We start from the raw sequence: 23,432 nt of genomic DNA, 5'->3' as shown, positions 1-23,432 counted from the left end.
GAAACCGTTTCTGTAGAAGAGTGCTCAGCGAACCTTGTGCCTTTATCAACGTTTGGTTTCATTTGCTGGCTGTGTAGATGAATTGTGAAGCTGATCCTGTGTCCAGGACTCCTTGGGCAAACTACGTAAGTTGACCTAGGTGAAGTTGACCTACGGCCACAGCAGTAATGAAATTGCTTTTGAATGTCCACACTATGCTTCTCCTGTCAGTAGTGCACATAGCCACCAGACTGGCCCCAGCTGAACTGTCCCCAATGGGGCATTGTGGGACAGCTTTTGAAAGGCAGCAGCAGGCAATGTAAGCCATGCAGTCTTTACACTGACACTGCGTTGCCCTAACTGTTTCAATCTAAGTGCTGTGCCTCTCGAGGAGGTGGAGTTAAGCTGGCATTGTGGGCAAGATACATCTGTGGGAATGACATTTAAGTGTAGATTCTTACTGAGTTATGGCAACGTAAGGCAGCTTAAGTTACAATACAAGCTAAAAAGACAATTGGTTCTTAACTGGCTACCTTGTTTGATCCAATCTTTGTATATTCAGATGCCACACACAGTGGTTAGGTTTTTTTATTAGTGTGTATTTACTGGCATAGCCCATTGTAGGTGGCAACAGAGTTTTGAAAATATTTCATTAATTTGCTAAACTGCCACGTTGGCTCTAGAGTGCCAATTAATGTCCTAAAAACCCCACATTTTAAGTGAGTTTGTACTATTGCCTCTAATAGTGAGTTCAGTACAGACAAAGATACACACACCATGGAGTGGGGATGTAGTGTTATCAGCTTTTTGCTGACATTGGTTTTGACTGAAAATGTATTATGCTTTCAGCTGCTAGCTGCAAATATAACAAAGTTCACTGTGTTTCAAATGATAGTGTAAAACATTGTGCAAGCTGAATTTTTCAGCCATGTACTTATGATGACACATATTAATGATATATCCATATGATTCTGACCAGGTCAGTCCAGTAGAAAGGACTTAATGTGGTGGATAAAGTATTTTCAAGCATGGTTGATTTTTTTACATCTATGCAGTTAGATACAAGGGATTTCAAGGGGCAGACAATAATTATTGGTTAATCATGTAGTTATCGGTTAATCCTGTCGACTACACACAACTCCCCCTCTCCTGCCTCTGAATCAGTATCCTTGGACATATAAAGCAAGTTACTACTGAAATGGTCATTCATTTGGATGTTGTTTAATGGTACATGCTTTGAGCATCAAATTATTTTAATTAGAGAACATATAAAATACTCAGTTGAAGTTTGTTCTTCTGGTGACCCCTTTCTTACAGCTTAAGTGGATGTTCTCACGATCTGAATTTGGCCTTCTGCCCAGATCTGGTCCTAAAGATCCCCCTACTCCTTCAGTTTGGGGCCTTTATTTGTTTTTCTTTCTCCCCTCCTTGAAATATTAACGCGGGTTCCCATGGAAAATCCTGAATATTGGTGGATTGGAGACTTTCTACAATATCTCTGTACTTGGACCACAAAACTCGAGAGACAAACCAAATGTATTCCTGATGTATTCAATTCCATTGAAATTTACTCAGTAATATAGACCCAGTGCCCCACTTCAATGGTGCTGTGGAAACCATCATGCTTGGCAAAAACTACAAAGATGAACAGAACTGGACACGTTCATGGACTTCCTAATTTGATTTGCTTAGCTCATCCTGTATGAGTTAAGGGAACTCTTTCTATAGTTTGATCTTAATTTATCTATTCAATAAAGGCTATTTGCTAACCTGCCTTTCCTCCAGCAACATATCGTAGGTTGTGTCTGTCTGACCACTTGAAGTTTTTAAAAAAATTGTGATTCTTATAAAAGGCCCTATAATATATTGTTTCCGCAGATATTTTATTAAATGTTGCGTGTGTTAATCCAAATAGTATCGGTTGTAATAATGTAAGGCTTTCAGGATAAAACCTGGTTATAGTATATAGATCATGTTGTGTCAATTTTGTTTCATAGCGAATTTACCAGCGTTTTGGGCGGGGAGAGGGGGAACCCTACAAGATTAAATGGCCTTAATCTAAGCTGTAAGGCCTCAGATGAATATGTTCTGAACTGATTTGATCATGCTTTTCCTAGTAAATGTCTAAGCAGGCCACAACAGAGAATCCTCAAAGGTCAGATGAGATTTGTTACAGAATAATGATTCGGAGGGAGGAGGGCTAGCTGGCAACTTGGTTTCTGTGTACTTTGCCTGATGTGCTAAAAATGATCTTTCATATGAAGCCTGATTTGATAGATAAAGCAGATAGCTAATGACCAGTTTGTCATAGAATATTGGAAACTGAGCATATTTGACACATCATTATACGAGTTTATACGTAGATGATCAAGGTAGATTCCTAAAAGCATCTTATTCAAAATCTTGAGGCAGTTGTGGATGCTTGACAGATTGCTTTCCTCTCTAGCTCTCCCCAGTCCAGTTAAACAAAAACTCAGTTGCATAGACCCGTATTTTCAAAAGTGACCAGTGATTTTTTTGTGCCCAAAGTGAGACATTTTCCAGTGGCCTGATTTTACAGAAAATGCTCAGCACCTGCCCGCTTTAAACTCGGCTCCTTCGAGGTGCTTAAAGTTGGGCACTCAAAAACCATTCATTTGAAAATGTAGAACATAAATCTTAAATTTTCAATTAATTCAAGAATAGTAAACTTTATTAATAAGTTGCTGCGGCTGCCATGACAACCATAGGACTTGAACAGTTGCAGATCCATCTAGCTGAGGAGTCCAGTTTTATGGAGATGGAAGGAATAGAAGGCCAAGCCTTCACCCTTGATGAGTGGTGGGCAACGCGCAGGTTGCCCGTGGCCCATCACGGCAATCCACTGGCGGGCCACGAGATGTTTTGCTGACTTTGAGCAGCCACAGTGGCTGTGGTTTGCCATTCCCAGCCAATGGGAGTTGTGGGAAGTGGCGGCCAGCACGTCCTGGTGCCCTGCCACTTCCTGCAGCTCCCATTGGCCAGGAATGGTGAACCGTGACCGCTGGGAGCTGCAAGGAGTTATACCTGCAGATGCTCAACATGAACTGTCTTGTGGCCCCCAAGCGAATAACCCTAATGGGCTGCATGCATTGGGTAGGTTGTGCACCAGTGTCCTAGATAGCGATATAATAGTGTAGTCGATTAACCGACAAGCAAAAGCTTATAGGTTAATGCTATAGACTACCCACATTTCCTCCCTTCCCTCCACCAGTAAATTTTTTAGCGGACTGGCCAGCAGCCCAGCTCAGTCCCAGCTTGTGATGGGTCCAGGACCTACCCCGCAACAACTCTGCATTTAAAGTGTATTAGGAGGCAGGCAGGCAGCATCGCTGGGTCCAGTAGTTGAGACTTCCCCTGGACAGAGGCTCCTGCCACCTTGCACTGTTGCCTCTGTATCAGAGGCAGCAGCATGGGGTGACAGGCAGCTGGTCTGAGGGGGGAGCTGGTTTTAAACTGGCTCCCCTCATGGACTAGCTCCTGAACGGCACCCAACGCTGCTGCCTCTGAAACAGAGGCAGCAGCACAGAGTGGCAGGGAGCTCCTTGGGAGTGGGTCTGGAGTGCACTGGCTGCTGGTTCTCCACCCTCCCCAGGAACTATAGAATAGTTGAGTAACTGATAAGAATTTATGAGGTTAATTGACTATTCAGTAACCGATATTTAATATCCCTAGCCCTAGCTAGACAAGCCACTGCACCTCCGGTAGGCAGGTAACTTATTTTATTTTTCCTGTATCACAGACTTATGAAACCACTGTTCAACAGAACATTGCTTATCATGAGGAACTTTCATTGTCCCTTGAGGATCAGTTAGATCAGACTGAGCTGTTATCTACTTTGGAGAGCAGGGGCTTTATAGCTTGGCTTTCAGTTGATATTAATGTAGTGGTGTGGCGCTGGCACCCCAACCGACTACCTTTGAGCTGTATCCATGGCTCTGATTGTTCGTTACAAACCTTGTGGAGGGATAACAGGCCCGTTATTGGAGGAATGCCTCAGCTGGTTAATTATTGCCGATTCTCTAAACTCTCTTTTTTGGTGGGATGGGAGGAGATTGAATAGAAGGCGGTGGTGAAACTTCATCGGTTCTAGGTATAGCTGACCGACCAGCTGCTTGTAACTGATGCTTCTTGCTAAAGCACAGAATACCTGTGTTCCAGGTACAGTATAAAATGATTGATTTGAAACTATCCCATCTTTAAATGGGCCAGACCTTGATTTCTTAGAGACCGCTTTTCTCCACATGATACCATGAGACAGTAGTTCAGGCTGTCAGAAACACTAATGCATTTAACATGAGGAGGCTTTGGGGAGGTAGGATTTTCAGGGAGGAGTCCTTGACTATGAGATTTGTAACCTGCACTGGTCCGACAAAAACAATTTGTTTACCTTTAGGTCTCTGTGCAAGACTTGTTGTGAAATTGTGTGGGTGGGTTAAGGGCTGAAGTGGAGAGGTGGCTTATTGATGGTGCGTAATCATTTTGTTTTGGTTTGGGTTTAATGGTCTTTTCAACTAGGGAGAAACAGAATGGACTGTGGGAACAGTAAAAAATAACTACACACAATGCTGTCAAATGCACAGAGTGAACAGACTAAAGTATTTAAGGTGGGGGATGGGATATACATTTCTTGTCAGCTTCTAAAACTTGCAAAGAAACTTGTCCCTTTTATGCTCCAGTAACACCAGCGAGTAGTCCGCTTATTTATGGGGCCTCCCTAGCCTTTGTGTTAATGTTCTCTCTAGTATTCCTAGATTGTGCAAGTTTTCTGGTGGTTTAAACTGTGCTCATCACTGCGTTACGCGGGTGCCATGGTCAGATTTCAAATATTGACTCTTCATATAGGATGATAGCTGGATCATTTGTACATACAAGTAATTGCCTTTGACTGTTGCTATTTAAACATGCATTTGAGTGACCTACTTCTAGGTCCTTTTAAAATCTAAAGCCAGATTCTGTTCTGTGTTGCTGTGTAAATCCAGGGTGCCCCCACTGAAGTCAGTTTTCAACTGAGGTCAAGTTCAGTTCTTACCTGAAGTCAGTGGAGTGACTCCAGATTGGTGTGCGAGCCTGATCTGTTTGTGTGTGTCGTTTTTAAATGACGTTTTGAATCCTTAAGAGTTAAATAAAACCTGCCCTGCAAAGAATTACTCCATTACCCAAAGAGGAGGTTAAATACACTTATTTCTTCTTCAGATGCATGTAATATACAATTTTTAATAAGTTAAAATGAAACTTTGCTAAATCATTTTTGCACCTGAATACAATCTGCTCAACATGATTCAGTAAGGCCTCCAGTGGCGCTTTACATTAGGTGAACTGTGATCTCCATGTTTTTCTGCCTCCCCACTTGATTCAGGGCTTAACTCAGTGTGCATAAAATGCTTTGAGGTGCTTGGATTTAAGGTGGCACAAATAAACTATTATTCTTATTAGACCTTGATTATGCCTTTTCCTAGACTACAGTGAAATATTTCTGTGTACAGATGCTTCCGAGCACTGCTGAGAACAATAATGGCTTTTCTTACTTTGACAAAAGGACACTGACTACAAAAAGAAGAAAGTTTTTGAGATCGGTTCTTGCACGACTCAGCCCTTTGATGGGATGTGAATTGAATTACCCTCCTGGAGTCTGTGTTGATATTGTACTTATCCTCATAGGTGAGCATTTTGCTTACATGTTATTTTTGGGCATGGTCATTTGTGTGGGTTTTTTTTTCCAATAAGCAGAGCTTATATTACTTCATGGGAATTTCAGCTTTGTTGCCTTGTAGTTAATGCCCTGTGTGTTAGGGTAATTATTATCACTTAAAAAAGCCTCATATGTTTTTGGATGCATTTGAGGGCAACAAATGCCATACTCACAGTGAGAACTCTGTCACTTTGCCATGTACACATTAGGAATGTAAGCGACTAGTTGACTACTCAATAAGCTTATGCTTATTGGGTAGTCGAATACTGACTTAACTAGTCGCTATTCCTCCCTTCCCCCTCTTTCCTTTGCTGCATCTATCAGAAAGAGGCAGCAATGGAGGGGAGCAGGAGCTGGTGCTGGGAAGAGCCAGCTGATTCTCAGTTCATGCCCGATCCCAGGAACTACGCATCTTCTTTTTAAATGTATTAATACATTTAAAAGGCAGAGACACAGTGCTGGCAGTAACCCCATTGCAGATCTTCCATTTCACCCCGTTACCGACTGAGTAGTCGATGGAAATTCCGTTGATTAGCTGGTTGCCCGCAATTTAGCTTCTGCTGCAATATGTACTATGGATGTTAACACCTGGCAAATGTGGTCCCTCAGTAACCAAGTCATTCTAATTACCTGCATTTTGTGATGCAAAAAGGGGCATGGCGCTGAAAGGGTAATAGTGACAGATATAATATGACTGAAACAAATTAGTTTAATGACAACCTGGTAAGTGAGACTGTTGAAAGTGTAAGCAGCTTCAATGTTTAATCCATGTGTTGGGGGACTGGCATGAGTCTGTTTGGTCAAATGCTGTTGGAGGAGATTACATTCTGGAAGTTTGTTACACCCCTAGCAGCAGTTACTATGTTTGTCAATGAGCCACATTGCATAACTGCAGCTTGTCGGAGCTCTTACAGAAGTGGAGAACAGACCAGTTGCATTCAATTTTTTGAGTGACTCTGATCACAGATGAGAGGCTTGCTGGAATGTTTGTTTTTTTGGTTAAAGTATTTGTTGGAGCCAAGGATACCACCTGTATGAAATGTTTCCGGTATTAGAACGTGTACATTTGTCACTCACATTGCACTGTTGCACATATGCTGTGAGCCATAGCCTGATTTTTCAGAAACACCCACAGCTTTCATTCACTTCATTTGAAGTTGTACTCAGCACTTGAGGAAATTGGGCTACCATGAGCTCTGCTGTTTCCTATTGTTGACCTGGAGAGTATCACGTACCTTTGGTGATGAATTATTTGAAAATAGCGCTTGCGGGAGAACGTCGACTAAATTGGAAAGGCATGTGCGGGGCGAGGAGCTGAGGTAGATTTATTGAATTGAGTTGAGTAGGCGGTCAGATGGGTCCTCCTCCTTGTGCCCTTTTTTATTGCATTCATTTCTCTTGCGTGACTACATTTGGAGTTTTAGGGAGAGGCTAGTCAGAAAAACCCTTTGATTGTAAACAACGGATATTCAAGATAATAGCCTTTTTATATACACTACCTACTATGAAGTGTAAGTGCATACAATAGTTTAAAGGTTAAACAGCTCATGGGTGTAAGATTATATGTACTGCAATTTAGCTTTTTTTTCAAGCCCTGACTGTCAGGGACACTTTAAAAGGGTTATCATGGAGCTTGGTCCATTAATGTTATGTGTCTAATAGTCTTCTTGGTTACTAAGCCTGAAGGTATGTGTAGATGCATATAAATAAATAATAACATGCTGTTGGATGTTTTGGTTTGTAGCTTTGTTTTGATGTTGATGATTGTAAAAGGAAATAATTGAAAAACAGTATAGGTTAGATTAAAGCTATACTTTGCAGGTGCTAGCTGGCCCAGACTGCATGCTCGTATGGAACATTTATGCAAATAACCAGGCTCCTAAATTTGTAAGACCTCTTCAGTTGAGTTATTACAGTAGTAAAATACACCAGCTCACGTAAATCTCTCTAAAGGCCTGCATTTGTGCGCTAATCTAAGGTTCTGTGTCACAATGGTGCAGAAGCCAATAGCGTATAGCTTTCTTTGTCCCGCAACTTCTCTGCTTTGTATTGCGTCTACTGTGTTGCTTAAATGAAGCACAAGTCAACTGAATACTAAAATTAGCTGAGCTATGTAATTTTGTAGAAGAGCTGAGCATGACTGCCAGTGGATGTTAGAACCCCTGGGCGCTACCTCAGTAAAAATAAGTAATGTACATAGAGTTTGAAGGCAGTAACTTTGTTTTATTGTGGTTGATGCTATCCTTTTGATTTCCAGCTAGTTGTTGTGTGAACTGTTTCTGTATGGATTGGGGGTTGAAACATTGTTTTTCAGAACAACTACGGTACACAGTGTCTCGCATGACAATTTTGGATTTGTATAATGATTTATGAAAGTAAGATTTAATGGAGGTTTTAATTTTGAATGTTTAATGGGGAAGATAAGGTCTCCTAATATCAGTACAAATTAAGAATACTGGCAATACTGATAGCTAACACAAAAGCTTATATGTTCTAAGAGACTGATAGATGTATAGCTCTGAGGATCTTTGGGGCATATGTTGAGCAAGCATTTTAAGCTGTGAGCTTTAAAAAAAATGCAGTAAAAATCTCCAGTACTAAATCTGGTGAGAATCTCCTTTTTCTAGCTGGCTGTAGTTTGTCATTTCAAGAGATTTTTTTTTGGCTGTTGTCTGTTTCAGTCATTTAACTTTTCTTGAAATCACTTCTGCAAGTGTCATTACTGGAGATGTTTTCAATTCAGTCTACGAGAGTTGATGAGCAGGGTAGCATTTCTGGAATCAGTGCCATTGCTGCTTACCCTCTTCATTGATTAGATAGTTTATGATTATTGACACCTTTTCCATTTTCCTGTGTGTTAAACTCCGTGTCATCTTTTGAAACCAGATTGCTTGCAAGGTATTTTTGAACAGCTGGATAATGGACTGCTGTATCTGTTGAAATGAGTCTTGATCTTTTTAGAGGATAAAACTGACTCGACAAAACTGTGTTAAGCTGCAGGAAGCTTTTTCCTTTTTGAAGATGGCTGCCAAATTAATTTCCCTAAGAAGTTTTAGGGCTGGACTGCCAAAGTTGTTTTGTCCCCTTAAGCCTGTCAGTTTCAGAAAGATCTTAGTCTCTAAGAGAATCTGGCAAGAGGTCTAAAACTCAGTGTGAAGGTAATGGTACCCTGGTTGTAGAACATTCAAGGCCTGTGTTGTAGGACCTTCTGCTGCCTGAGACGAACTGAATATGATTGTCCTCAGAATTGTTGATAGAATTGTCAAAAACTTGACTATTCTTTCAGTTAAAATTCTCGGGAGTAGGGGGACGGGAGATTCACTTCTGTCACCAAAAAAGAAAAAAAATCAAATCAACAGTTGAGTTGTCTGGCCAGCTCTAGAATGTGGTTCCAAGACTGGCCAGACGGGAGGCTTAGCACCCCTTTCCTCCCTGTGACCTAGTCATCTTTTCCCAGCAGTGGTCTATTTGCAGTCCTTATTAAGGCAAAATTCTCCTTGAAGTCATTGGGAGTCTTCCGTGAATAAAGATAGCAGGGCTTGGCCCGAGGAAGCAAGAGATCAGCCTAAAAATAGAACCTAGGTCATTTGCCTGGTACTGCAGTGAGGCAGCATGTTTTAAAGGGCAGAACAGTCTTGGGTATTCCCCACTACCACTGACTTCCTGTGTGATCTTGAGACAGTCACTTAACCTGTCAATTCCTTAGTTTCCCCATATGTATATCCTCTCTTAATCAGATCTCTGCAAAAGTGCTGCATAAGTACTGTCATACTGTCATCAAGTGTGGAACCATCTGCTCTGTCTTTTCCTTATATAAAAGCAGATGTTAGCTAATTTAGGGGTTAAACTAATCCTGGAGCTTTGCAGTGGCAAATATTTTGCTTGAGGGTGTTACCGGTGTTGCTTGTGGGGAGGTAGGCAATTTAGAGACATTTACTTCACGTAGGTTTATGAACATTTCACATGTGACTGAGTCCAGGCTAAACTGGGTGTGCCAAATAAAGCCAGGCCCCTGAGAAACCATGGCCACATGCCTGGCACAGAATATAAACTCAAATTAAATGTTCAGATTCATGCTACTGTATGGAGAGATGTGTGAAGTTTAGGTTACAAGCAAAAATAAAATGTCTGGTACACAAATAGAACCCCAGTGGGCTGCAGGTTGCCCACCAGTGCCCTGGTCTCTGGAGAATAGTGCTAAATATGAGAGAGGAATAACAAATGATTTAGCAGGCATACTAGATACTTTCCACATGTAACCAGATGACGTTATTAAAACGGCTATATTTTCTGTGGTGTAATTAACTGACTGCAAGTCAGACTCGTGTGAAGCCTCATAGTTGCACTTGCTATTGAGTGGAAGCAACTGAAGAAGTGCATTTGAGGAGGAGTAGATTAATTTTAGCACCGCATTTTGTTTTTGTAAGGGTTTTTTTCCCCCTGAAAGGGATGCTTCTCAGCCAAGGGGTTGAAATATAAACTGATAATGTGTAAAATTGTTAATTAATAACCATAGAGAAAGGGGATATTTTCATTCAGTAATGATTGTTGGAACAGACATTTTATTAGCCTGGGTGCATAGTAGGTAGGAAAAATTCTATTGCTTCTGCATTACTGGGGGGTGTTTTTTAAAGACCATGAGACTCCCTAGACTTACATATGCAAACAGGGGAGCTGACGGCAGGGTTGGAGCAGGTGCTGGCTCTGCGCTCATGGAAGGGGTGGGGCTGAGGCATCAAGCGTTGGCTCCCCCACAGCCCGCAGTGCTGCCCAGAGCATGGTGCACCCCCCTAGAGCCACCCGGAGCATGCCACATGGTGCTCCACCAGCAATTTAAAGGGCCTGGGCTCCGTATGCAAACATCATCCTTAGAGCAAGCTGCATAGCTAAATCAAATGTGTATATACAACTTAATTATTACAACGTCAGCTATTCAAAGAATCTCAGCATTTTTGGGAATTTACTTTAGTACCGTGTCTGTGAGACTACAGAGTTCAGGGCTGAATGTTTCCCTCCTCCCTCTTACGGAAAGCACATTTTACATGTTTAATGTGTCTTGCGGTTTAGTTCTAGATCTGTCAGAGAGGTCGTCATATTACTCTGTGTGCAAAAACGAGGAGTCGTTTAGCAACTTAAAGATTGGGCATAAACTTTTGTGGGCGAAGATCTGACAATGTGGGATCTTATGCCCAAATAAATCTGTTACTCTCGAAGGTACTACGGGACTCCTTGTACTTATAGATCTGTTACTATTTGTAACTGACTTAAAATCTGTGCGACTTTTTAAAAAAGTTTAAAAAAAATCTTCTTAGGGTGGTTATTCCTCTGCCAGCACAGCTAAAGGATTTGTTATTGAAAAGCAGTTGGGGCCAACCCTGGAGCTCTTACACCCTTTCGGAGTGGGAAGTGGCTGTGGAATCTTAACAGCGTTATCACACCGGCATGTTGGGTGCAGGAATATCGAGTCCTGTGGTGTCCAACCAGTTCCAAAGTGAACTGGCCACACTCAACCAGCCAAATAGCCACATGTGGCTAGCGGTTAGTGCATTGGGCACCACAGACCTAGCAGCTCTGTGGTGTACAAAGGGTGCTACCCTCCTTGCCTTGTCTTGTCTGCTTGTCGTCTCTCTTTCTCTTCTCTCAGCCTGAGGTACTTGCAGACTAAGGATGCTAAGAGGTGGATCATTGACTAATAGTGTATAGTCAATATAGTTTGTATGAACTGGTGTTCAGTCCTGGCTTGTGCTAGATCCAGGAGCTACCCTTGTTGTGCCTCTGCAGTTTAAATATAGTAGGAGCTGCTGCGCCTCTGCATCCCCCCCGCCTCGCACTGTGGAGATGGTGCTGGGGGGCAGCGGCTTTTGCAGAGACAGCAAAGGGGCGGGGAGCGAGTAGTCAAGTAGTGACTCAGCTAGTGGCTTACATCCCTATTACAGACCCTGTTACCGTAATATCTGTTTGCTTTGCAGTCGTTAGTGTATTTATCCTCACAGCATCCTGAAGAGGGAGGGAAATGCTCGTGTTTTGCAAATGGGGATTGGAGGCCCCCAATTTGCGAGTGTCAATGTTACACCGCACTTGAATTGAGAATATGGTTGTCACCTGCTTGTGCTAGAAACTGTTTTTTTCATTAACGCCGAACAGCCTGTTGGAAAAAATCTGACCGCTTTTTAAAATCTGAATTAGCCCATTCATCAAAATTGAAACGTTTTGTGGAGACAGTTTATTTTGGACAGTTTCAGTGGAATGTCGGCAGGGTCTCTGCTAGCTCATCCACTCTGTTCTGTGGCAGCCCACCCTTACAGGCTCACGGCTGCTTGGCAGCTTGCCTGGTGAGCAGATAGCAACCTGGAAGCTCTGGGTGTCCTGCCTCTCAGCTCCTCACCAGCCTCCCTAGGTCTGGGGCAGCTCCCCAGGTGGACTGCTCTGGAACCAGGACTCTTTTTCTTTTAGTGTGGCATTAATTGAGTGTAAGGTCAGAAGGCACCATATAGCATTTGTCTGAGCTCCTGCATATGACAGCCTTAAAAATGTCACCCACACGTCTGGTGAGCCCCTTGTCTTCAGTTAGACTGAGTGTTTCATTCTGATTTGGAATGACACCGAGTCTTGTAATTAAACAGATTCTCTGCGAAATAGAATTGCCTTACTTTACTCAGGTCTAGTAAACTAGTCCATGTGCTGTAGCGTATTTAGTCTTGTCGTAAGAGTTTGCGGAGGCGAGAACTCACTTAGGCTATGTCTGTGCCGTTGCCTGTGTCAGCAAAACGTATGTCACTGGAGGTGTGAATATTCCACCCTAGCTGACACACATTGCACTGCCATAGGCGTGTGGGGGCACCGCACTACTCAGCAGGAGAGTAGCTCCTGCCACTTTCAGGGGGTGCGGTTTTCTTTATGCTCATCAGCATAGAGTGTTGCCTTGGTGCAGCTGTAGCGCTGGACATCTAGCTATCTTGGCTGGAGGCTGTCAACCCTGCTGGTAATTGCTGGGTTTTGCATACAAAACTGGTGGAAGAGCAAATGAGAAAGATTTGCTACCTTAAAAAAAAATTCTGTTTCCATCAAAAGTACATGACTTTGTTCTTTACCCTCAAGACTTATGTTTAAGCAGAAAGCTCTTAAGAGAGAGCCCCAGTTTTTCTTGCAAGCCACGGTCATCTGAATGCAAGAAGAAGAAAAGGAATTTTAAATGCATGATCATGTCGGTGTTCGTTTCCAAAGTGTCTTCCCTGTGGCTTGGCAGGTTGCTTCTGAGGATAGCTTGAAAACCCCAGGGGTGGGATAAGATGATAAAGAGAAAATACACAGTAGGGGGAAGCTGAGAGAGATTTAAGCGAGAGAGACAGGAGGAGGAAGACAGCAACAGTGGTTTAGACAAGGTGAGCTTTATAGCAGTGTTAGAATACTGCCCTGAAAAACATCTTTAATTTTCATTTTGTTCTGACAAACTCTTTGACGGTGTTATTGGTTTTCAAATGAATAGTAAAACTCAGCATCAACGTTTAACAGATTATTTGGTCAGAATAGCATTTATTTCTGCCAGGCAACCTCACTTCTGCTCCACTTTGAATCTTTTACCAAATATCTCAAAATACTTACACAGCAACCTTATGAAGTGTGAAAATTATAGGATTTGAAATTCATGACAGACAGTATGATCCAGCCGACAATAGACAGAAGGTGACCGTTCACAATATCAGTTTCTCTAGTATTTGCATCCTGTAATATGTACTTGTTTTGATGCTGGTGGAAGGAGAAAGGAAGAAGTAAGATTTTTCCTTCTAGAACAGGAAAAGCTGTCAAGGAATTTCCCACATGGTGAAAAATCCTATGTTGAAAACTTGTTGTAGCACGAGGTCAAAAAGCAGAGAGATGCCCAAATACAGCTAGGTGTTAGAGTTTCTCTGCAAGAAGATCTTTTATTCTAGTGTGGTTCGGTACATTTCAACTGCGAGGCTGTTTCAATAGTGAAACCAGCACTTCCTGTGGAAACACTTCTACAGTCTTTCTGTAGATGTAAGTGATAAAAGTCCAGCTTCCCCCCCCAAATGTACACAGTTTAGGTAGGCTCCTTTTCTTCTGTTGAGAGTAGTGCTCATTAGTATTTAATCTGCAGTGGTACTGCAGCCCAAGTAGAGGGGAGCCTGCCAATTACAGCCAGGGACAGTGTTTTGGTCTAACTTGAGGATGCAGTATGCATTGGTCTCTGAGTTTTGCCTCTGGCTTCCCCTCCACTGTCTTTGTCTGTTTGGCACATGTCCCTAGCAACTTTCTGTAAATGTAGACCAACAGGACAAAAAAATCAATCTAGCCATTTGAGCACTTCAAGCTGTAGATGCACAGAGTATTTGTTCTTTGGCTAAAGTGCTGGTGAGAAGCATTTTAAAATGCACAGCCAGGAAGTAAGCAGTCACTTTTAGAAGTGCATATTTTAATGCTTACAGATTAAAAGTTGTATTTAATAATTTCAATAAAATGCAGAGGCAGGTATCACTTTTTCAAAGACTAAATTAATTGCCTCTCTTAAATAGGGATATGAAAGCTTAACGTAGGCTGGGGGTCCGCTCCAACCCCACGGGGTGCCCGCTGTGGGCAGGAGCTGCTCCGGTTATTCGGATCAGCCTCTGTTCACAGAGATCTTGGGAGCCCCGCAGGCAGGGGCTTCTCTGGGCAGGCTGGAGCACCCCCTTCCTGTGCGCGTCCCCACCCCTCACATGCACCTTTGATTCAATTAACTGGTTAAACATCACGTTTAATCTGTTCACCAATTAAATGGGATTTTACATCCCTACTTTTAGGTGTTACTCTGTGATTTATCTTGAATGAACTACAGGCTTCAGAGCAGCAAGGCTTTCAGTTTTAATTGAGAGAGTCCTGTAGTCACACTGCACGTGACTGGACCTGCTCACATGCTTTGCAGAATTGGGCACTAAGATACAAAAGTCTCAGGTGGGAGTTACCCTCACAGAAGCAGTAGCATTAGCATGTAGCCTGAGATGTCCACAACATTCTACACTCTGAGCATTTCATGTTTTTATTGTAAAACTACATATCTGATGACATACACGGAGAACAAACGCAATCTTCAAGTCGCTGGTAGTTTTCTTGGCTAGTCATTAGCATTACCAAGAGGGTAAATGTGTCCATGGAACTTTCTGTGGTATCTGATACTCAGAAACAGAGATTAATTGACCTGTTTAAGAATTATTTTAAACTGATCTGTTGTGGTTACCAAACATTTTGAGCAAGTAGTGAAACTAGAATGTTGCCATAACCAAATTAATCTTGCCTGAAAGTTGCTTGGTGTAGGGGTGTTGAAGTTCACCTGTGAAGATTCAGTTCTAGTTAAACATTTTGGCATACAAAGTGTCTGCACTACCCAGGAACAAATTTGTATATGAATGTCCAAAAAGATGCTTGCCTGATGTTTAATGTACAGCTGTCCAAAAATCCTAATTTGTTCTGTTTGGAGTTTGTGCATCTACACGGCTTCCTTGTTTGTAAATAAATAATATAGGCCATTACCAGGATTGCAATTAAAAAGGAAAAATACCCTACAAACTGACAAGATTATATCTGTAGTACAGTGTATGTAGTCTGCATTGAGGAGTAACTCGTTTAACAACTCTAATAGGTCTGTGGCCGTTAATTATATAGTTTCTGCATTATACTTCATTCCTTGTTTGCTATGACACTGTAGAAAATATCCGAGGTAATAATTGATATTTCTGTTATTTTTCAGTCTTTATGCAATTGAATCTTACCACTGCTGTAACTACACAAGATAATTGTATCAAGGTGTCAACTGCTCCAGCAATTGGACTGCTATAATTAGGGATGTGGAAGTATAAATGTGTACACGGTTAACCAATGAGCCTGGGTGAATCAGTTAACCTTCATGGTTACGCTCTCTTTCCACTTCCCCCGCTGCTGTCCCTGTATCAGAGGCAGTAGCATGGGGGGCGGGGCAGGACAGGCAGGAGCCAGTGTGTGTGGGGAGCCGGCTTTTACTGCTCTCCTCCCCCCCACGTGTAAATGTGTAACCACTGAAATTTTCAGCAGTTACATGTTTACCTAAATGTATTTTAACATCCCTACTTATAATGAAGACAGTGTTAATGAGATGATTTCAATTTGAAAATAGTAGCGAAAATTGACTTGATCGGTTTATTTCTAGTGACCTTTGTGGTGCACTTCGCCTCACAAAAATATATTCATAGAAACCTCACACAGAGTGGAGGAGGTAATAAGCACATTGAAGAGATGAAAATTTGTCTCTGTCTAGAGGTGCCACATAGATCTCTGCTATTTGGACTCAGAAAACTTTTTTCCAATGAACTTCACCTCTGTAATGCGTTTCTGCTGGATACCTGTCCTCTGTGTGTGGTTACCCAGACCGCTTCCCCCCTCGGTTGTATAACATGCTGTGGCAACTGCACAGTTGCTGACTTGAAGAATTCATATTAGGAAAGGTTTGTTTTTTAAATAGATTTTAGCTTTTCTTAATGCAGTTCATCATCTGAAAATGAGAAGCTAGCACATATTCCCATTAACTTTCGGTGAACCAGTGATAGGTAATAGTCCACAGATTTCAGTTTGGGAACTTCAGGTCTTTGGCAAGGTGGCAGGTAGAACTCAGGTCTCCCCTTTCCAGTCCTGTGCTGTACACACATGACCATCTTCCTGTACATTTCAGAATGAAACTCTTAAAAATCGTGGGCTTGAAGCTGTACAGTGCTGAGAAGAGAGAGTGTGTGTAGAGACTCATTTTTGGTGGAAATCATCAGGGAATTTTTCACGACTTGGTTTATAGCAACGTTGAAATTGGCATGTAATATGTTTGTGTGTTTAAAATTAAACAGGCTTGTTTATAGTAATAGTTGCAGTGAATCACTTTTAAACTCCACGGTAAAAATAACCAGAACATGTGGCTGCAATGTTCCAAGTGTCTGCCCATCTCTGCAGGGAAAATGGAGCAAGTGGCTTTTGTTTCTGTAGTGCAGACAGCTTGAAGGAACTGATGGCAGATTAATCTGCAGGCATTCATTTAAATGTCTCTCTATTCCCAAACTCTAAGAGACTGGCAACTTACTTCTGTGCTGTAACCAAAATATTTTAATTTTCAAAGGGAAATGTCGTTCCAATAATAAGAGGGTGTTACAAGTGATGTGAAAGGCAGAGTACAAAAGGGAGGTAGTGTCTATAGTCTTCCTGTTCATTTGATAAATGATGGTGCTTGTCCTCCTTCCTCTTCCTTTCCTCCCTTCAGCTGATGTGTATCTCTGTAGTGCCACAATATAACCCTTTCAAGTAAACAGAAGAGGATTGAAATGCTGAATAATACTCATGGATTGTCGTGCAAAAATATGCACTAGAAGCCAAACACTTTGGTGGCTGTTTGTTGTTGATGTTCTTGCTCATTGTTTTTGTAGGGTCATAGGCCTAATTTCTGTACAGGTTGCAGTGCTTCAGGGAAAATGCCATCCACAATGTGTAATTATAGCATCACTGCATACAAGCCAATGATTGAGCCTGGGTCAGGACATTGATTCTAGCTTCCTGTTTTCAGGTGTATACTCGGTTCTGGCCTGAGTGCAGGTTCCTTTTAGGCCATGTTTGGCAAATGTGTAGTTGAGTGGAATGATTCACCACTGTCACTGGAATGCTGCTTAATTGACAGTAGTGCGTTTTTATTTTGATGGTGTGCACATACTTCTGGCATTTGGAAGGACTGTGGTAGTCAACACTTCCAATAAGGAATAATGGAAAGAGCGTTAAGGCTGCAGTGACACGAACATTTTTTTCTGTTTTCTCACCCCGCGGAGCATCAAATATGTTCCCTCATGTAAACAGTGCTCCACCTGGCCCATAAGGTGTAGGATTGTACCACAATCGTATTTAGAATGGCAGCTGCCAACTGACGCCTGGCTGCTTAATACTCTCATTCCTGTCACTGCCTGGCAGCAGAACGTGTGAAAAATTGGAAGAAAACGTCACAGGCCCCAGTCTGCAAGGATGCCGATCCCCTGAGTAAGGGTAAGGACCGGGGGTCGATAAGGTCAGAAGAGAGACAGTCTGCTTGGCAGAAGGTTGATATTTCTCGCCTGCAGACTCATGCCAGGGAAACAAAATGGGATCCCAGGCCTATAGCTGAGCATGCAGGCAGCTGCTTCACCCTTACGGGGAACCCCATTGACTCTACTGGGTACCTCAGAGATGCAGCACTCGGCTGGTGCACTGTTGTTTGTGGGATCGGGGCCCTGCACGGATGACAGGGGTGCCAAGTGGACTCATAATGCTGTTAGATGCACGCACAGAAATAAGCTAAACAACACAGAGAGTAAAATGGTGTCTTTTGGACACCCCTATGTGTTACCCATTGCAAGCAAAATAAATCCCCAAATCAACAAGTGTCATGTTTTTAATGAATCCTTTGAACTTAACCAGTGAGATTAAGTGAGTGTTTGGCTACCTGTCATTTGTAAGCGAGAGGACCTGCGTACATGTTAATGCCCTTCAAATCATTTGAAAGGCTAATATTTAACCTTGGTAGAATGCTGAAAGTATACAAAGGGCTTTTCAGAAGCCCAAGGTAATTTCCTCATAAGTCGGGGACCCTTATATTCCTAATTCAGATGAGTCTTTGTACGGAAGACACAGGCCTGGAATAGATAGTCTGTGAGGGGCCACAAAGGAAGAGCCATGAAAGCATATTAAGAAGAGTGATTTTTAAACGAGAGGGGTGGGTCCTGGTGGCACAGGAAGTGGCATGAAGGAGGATCAGTGTACCCTAGGGAAGACTCCTGCCTTAGTCAGGGATCGTCTGCTTGACTTGGTCCATAGTTGTCAATGGGGCCACAAAGGTTAGAGTGCTGTGATGGGGGTTGGGAGCAGGACAGTGAGTAGTTAAGAGCACTCGCGCTCTCTGTCTGTGAAGGAAGGAGTCAGTCGCACTAAACTTTGCCTTACCTTGTTTCTAGTTGTGTGAGGAAGAGATGTGTTTTCTGCCTGCGTTGGTTTTAGTGGGGAGGAGAAGAAACCTTGGTTGCACCAGGGTATTCCACATGCAAAGGAGAGCTGTCTTTAGCTTAAGCCAGGGGTGGGGAACCCAAGGCCCAGGGGCCGAATCAGACCTCGGCTTGCCAGGATCTGGCCTCCGAGGCTCAGGGCCTCCCCCCTTAGTATTGGGGAGCCCAGGCTGTCTGGCCCACGACTGATTTTTCTGTGGGTCAGTGGCCCCCAACCAGAGTTCCCTCTAAGTTGCGCACTTGCACAGGCACGCAAAAAAAAAAAAATTCCACCACGCCCACCTCCTATGCAGAGCTGAACAGCCACATGGCAAGCAGCTGCTGTGGCGGCTGGAGCCAGAGGAGCTGTGAACCACATGGTGGCCAGGGCCGGAGGAGCCATGTGATGGGTGACAGGTGGCTGGCTCGGTGGGTGTCCAGAGCCCCTGCGTGGGAGCCCAGGCAGGAGAGCGGCAGGGCAGGTACCAGAGTCTGTACCAGAGGGGCAAGCAGTGTGGCCAAGGACAGCGGGGGCCAGGCACAGAATCTGGCTGGGTGGGGGGCAAAGGCACCAGCTGTTTGTGGTGGCGGGAGATACCAGGTGCAGGTAAATTCCAGGGGGCAGAGGGCAAGATGCTGGGTTGGACACAGGTCTCTGTGCGATGTGCAGGGGGGGAACAGGTGAGATTTGGGGCTGGGCACAGGTCTCTGGGGCTGTGGTGCTAGACTGTGGGCCCTAGGCCCAGGTACAGGCTGTTTGTTTTTGGGGGGCAGACAGCATAGCCCTGGCGTATATACTAGTGGCATGTGGGGCGGAAGGGCAGATTGCAAGGCTGGACACAACTACAGGGTGTGTGAGAGAGTGGGTGGGGGGGGAGGTAGGCAGTTAGCCAGGCCTATATAGGTACCAGCTAGCTGTGTGTGGTTGTGATTGGGGCACAGGCAGCGGGGCAGATACAGTGTGTGTTGGGGGTAGGTGCCAGCAGGCTGGGTGGTTTTCAGGGTGGGTGGGCACAGGGTCATGCACCTTGTTAATTATCCGTTTCTTAGTATTTTTTCTTAAAATTTTGTTAGTAACTGGTTGATGCCACCGTGGTACCCATCCAAACAAGTGCACATGACCTCAATATTGGTGCCCAGGACAAAACTCACTCCGCTCACGGCTGGAAAATCATAGAGGGAGCACTGCCCCTGACCCAAAAAAGGATCCCACCCCTGCTAAGCAGAAATGGAAATTGCTGTAATGTAGAGGGGTGTGCACCCTTGACATCCTTTAGGCCAAGCTTGTTAACTCCTGTTATCAGCCTATGGCTTTGGATGAAGCAATCTCAAAGGGCTACAGCTGCTAGATAAAGATGCACACTGGGTGGGGAACTTGTGCTGTGTCAATGCAGGAAGGAGGAGGGAGGGAGCATAATTTGCCCACACTGGGGAGAAGCTTCTTTTAGGAGAGGTCTTGGAAACGTGAATGGGTGGTTATGTACAGAAATGCTGTCTCAGCTGTGAAAATAGCCATAGCTGGGTCTGTCTCTTCATACTCACTCAGGCTACATCCGCTCAGGACTCCGAGGGCAAGGTTCAGTTCCTAGCATGCTCCACTTTTGGATAAGGAAGTGGCAGACCATTGAGAGTCCCTGCCTTGTGGTGTTTGCATGAGGGGCCTCCTTGAGTGAGAGAGGGGCTCCTTATTTTGGGGGTGTTCAGTGAGTGATGGTTCCCACCTCAAAGAGTTCTCAGTTTCAACGGGCATGAGGAGCTGAGGTGCAGACAGCTGAAGCGACTTGTCCAGCATCAGTCAGAGAGTCAGCTAACAAGAAACAAATTCCTGTTTTTTAACAAAGTCAAATGTGATTTCAAAAGAAAGATCTGTCAATAGATCCCCAATTTCATGAAATCCCATTGGCTGAACTAGTACTCCCTAGTGAATGCTGCTCATGTCATGGCTTTATTAATAATAAACACATATCTCATATGTACTGCTTGTCCTGTGTGGAGCACTGGGCAATGGTGAGCAAGGAGCACTGTCTGTTTTATATTTGAACAAAATGAAGTAGAGAAATAAAATAACTTGCCCTAGGTTACATGACAGGTCAGTGGCAGAGATGCCCACTCAGCGATACACAAATACATTGGTCTGTTAAGACGCTGTTCATTCATATAGAAGTTGCATATTTCTTTTGTAGAGCTGAGAACGTGTTCTTTTTAGAGTCTCTTGGAAGGCTACATAAAATAGTTTTGATAAGATAATTTGCAGATGGCACAGCATACGTTAGTTTGTGACTTGGCGACTTTGATCTACCATGTGGCTTTGCTACAGTCTCTATCTGCACATTAAGATGAATCAGACAGTTGAGCCTTCAAGTTAAAATATCTTGCCCCCATTCAGCTAGTTTTATGAGCTCCATGTAGTAATGTAAAAGGTGTACCTAATCTCAAAATGCACTGGACACAATAAAATAATCTAGAATTAGGTTAGTAACCCAAATGGTGGCTTAAGTATGACTTAGACTTCAGCCATCCACACCATTTGGGTGTGCTTACATATTTTAAAAACAAAACATGCAACCTAGTGACCCATGGTAACTTTAAATAGAAGTCCCTATGTATCCATGTTAAATCTGATTATAACAAACTGCTCAATTGTAACATTTCTCATAAAGTTACAAACAGTAATCCCTGAACTCAAAAGTTAATGTTTCCCTAGGGTCAGTTTCTAATGTCCCTTCAGATCATAGGAGTAAAGCTTCTAATCCTGTGGACTAGAGATTTCCTTTTTGGACTACAAGAGTGTCCAGATTTATGCAACGCTTTTAGAATGTACGAAATAAACTTTCAAAGGCTTGAGTGCAAAGCTTGTTCAAAATGAAATCTAAAAGTAGTACAAATAATAGCTTGCCTATCTCCTTCTGAATAGCTATGTTCAAATTCTTCAGAGGAGTAGCCGAGTTTGTCGTTTACGTTTTTCCAGTTACAGACTAATAGTCTTGCAGCACATTAGAGACTAACAAAACATGTAGATGGTATCATGAGCTTTTGTGGGTATTACCCAGAAATGGGTTCTGCCCACGAAAGCTCATGATACCATATCCAAGTTGGTAGTCCTGACCCTTTCAAGATAAGTTTGCTTCTGGGTGCACTGCAAGAGGGTGAAGAAGTCCAGTGGGAAGAAGGCTATTTGATTGTAGGCAGCACCCATCTTTCCCGAAGAATGAAACACCTCTGTGCTCAGGGGAGAACAAAATAACCATGGGAGAGGAGTAAATATTTAGCTTTGTCCATTCGACATAAGCGCTCAGGATTTTAGAATAAAAAGTTTCCATCAGCCTGAGTACTGTTTGAATCATTCCAACTGACAGAAATGGTTCAGTTTTCTGATCGGTACAGATGTGGCCACATCTGTGTAAAACTCCCCATTTGATGTATACTTGACATTCAGTAGAAGCATTAGTCACCACCCTCAGTATCATTTCCTGCTCTCTTTTGGCTGTCTGATCCAGCTACAGCATATTTAAGGTTTGCTTCAGCAAGTCGGAGTTTAAATATGAGTCGTTTCTTCCACATTCCTGCCTCTTCTCCCCTACTTCTTTTAAAGCCAAGTTATTTGCATATGACTCATTTATTAGTGACTTAAAAAAAGCCACCCTTGCTCATCTGGAAGCTGCAACTCATTCTTTAGAGATTTTTTCCCCTTAATGGGCAATTTTTCTCTGGTGAAACTCACGCTAGTACAGAGGGTTCCTCTTGTGGCACCTTAACTCCATTTCAAATCTCCAGCTGAGGTCTACATGCGGCTGGAATAGTGCAGAGGGCTTTGGAGTGAGCTTGGGCCTCCGGAGTTGCTTAGCTGTTTTCATAGACATATTAGCAGAATTAGCTGCAATCTCAGTCCATCCTTTCTGGAAAGAAACAGGGAATTATTTGCTCTTGAAGGGCCGACTTCAAGGTGAGAGCATAATTGGTATCAGTGGCAGCAGGCTCCTTCGGAGTGGGCACGGAGCACACTGGCTTCCGGCCCCACCCCCAGCGAATACAGAATAATGAAGTAACCGATAAGAATTCATGAACATCCCTACCTGTAACATGCCCTCTAGAGAAAATGGACTAACATCAGTGACTCATCACAAGAGGAAATCCAAATGTGTCCAGACACTTGCCAGCAATTTGCTGTTGCACCTGAAATTAGAGCTGTAGATATTCATGGCTTATATATGTTGGAGAGGAAATCTGATACAGTTCAGCATGCAAACTGCTCTGGCTGCCAGCCAAGTTCCCCAGTGTGTGCATGGGTAGATGGGTGTGATATTGCAAGAGATTCAAATTTGACCTAACAACTTTAAACATTCAAACTAATAACTTGCAAAATCCCAACAAAAATGGGAAAACGGTTCTGGTTTTGGTTGCACTGAAACTGGGTCGCTGCATAAGCAAAACCCTGCTCCTTTTTGTGATTTTTCCCAGGTAGCTGTTTCATGCAATTTCTAGTCGGTTTCACATGTTGGCGCTATTCAGAACTGAGAAGCAAATGCATCTGAGATTGATGTTGGGAGGACAGTGTGGCTGGCTCTCAGAGGTGCTGAGCTATCTTCATTGGGAATTGCCTTGTAATATACACAGTATATCTGAAAATCCTATTTGCTATTCATAACATTGCATGAGCTGAGAGATGCAATGAACCATTGTAAGTAGAGGATTCTGCCATTACTCAGAAACTCAGTCATTATGATGTAAACTGA

At 43.2% G+C, this 23,432-nt stretch overlaps 1 protein-coding gene across 6 annotated transcripts in view; it reads left to right on the top strand.

The window, feature by feature from the left end:
* The window catches only part of RAP1A (RAP1A, member of RAS oncogene family), a 77,483-nt gene that overhangs the window by 4,889 nt on the left and 49,162 nt on the right, over positions 1-23,432 (top strand). For 2 of the 6 annotated variants that reach the window (XM_075910323.1, XM_075910319.1), the window contains exon 3: positions 5,537-5,658. The exons of the other annotated variants lie outside the window; for them this stretch is intronic. The gene's annotated coding sequence lies outside the window, so the exon portion shown is untranslated. The remainder of the gene's footprint in view (positions 1-5,536; positions 5,659-23,432) is intronic. 6 annotated transcript variants of the gene reach the window in all.

Source organism: Pelodiscus sinensis, chromosome 27 (assembly GCF_049634645.1).
Source record: "Pelodiscus sinensis isolate JC-2024 chromosome 27, ASM4963464v1, whole genome shotgun sequence".
NCBI lineage: Eukaryota > Metazoa > Chordata > Testudines > Trionychidae > Pelodiscus > Pelodiscus sinensis.
Note: the sequence above shows the minus strand (reverse complement) of the source record. Positions and strands in the feature narration are given on the sequence as shown.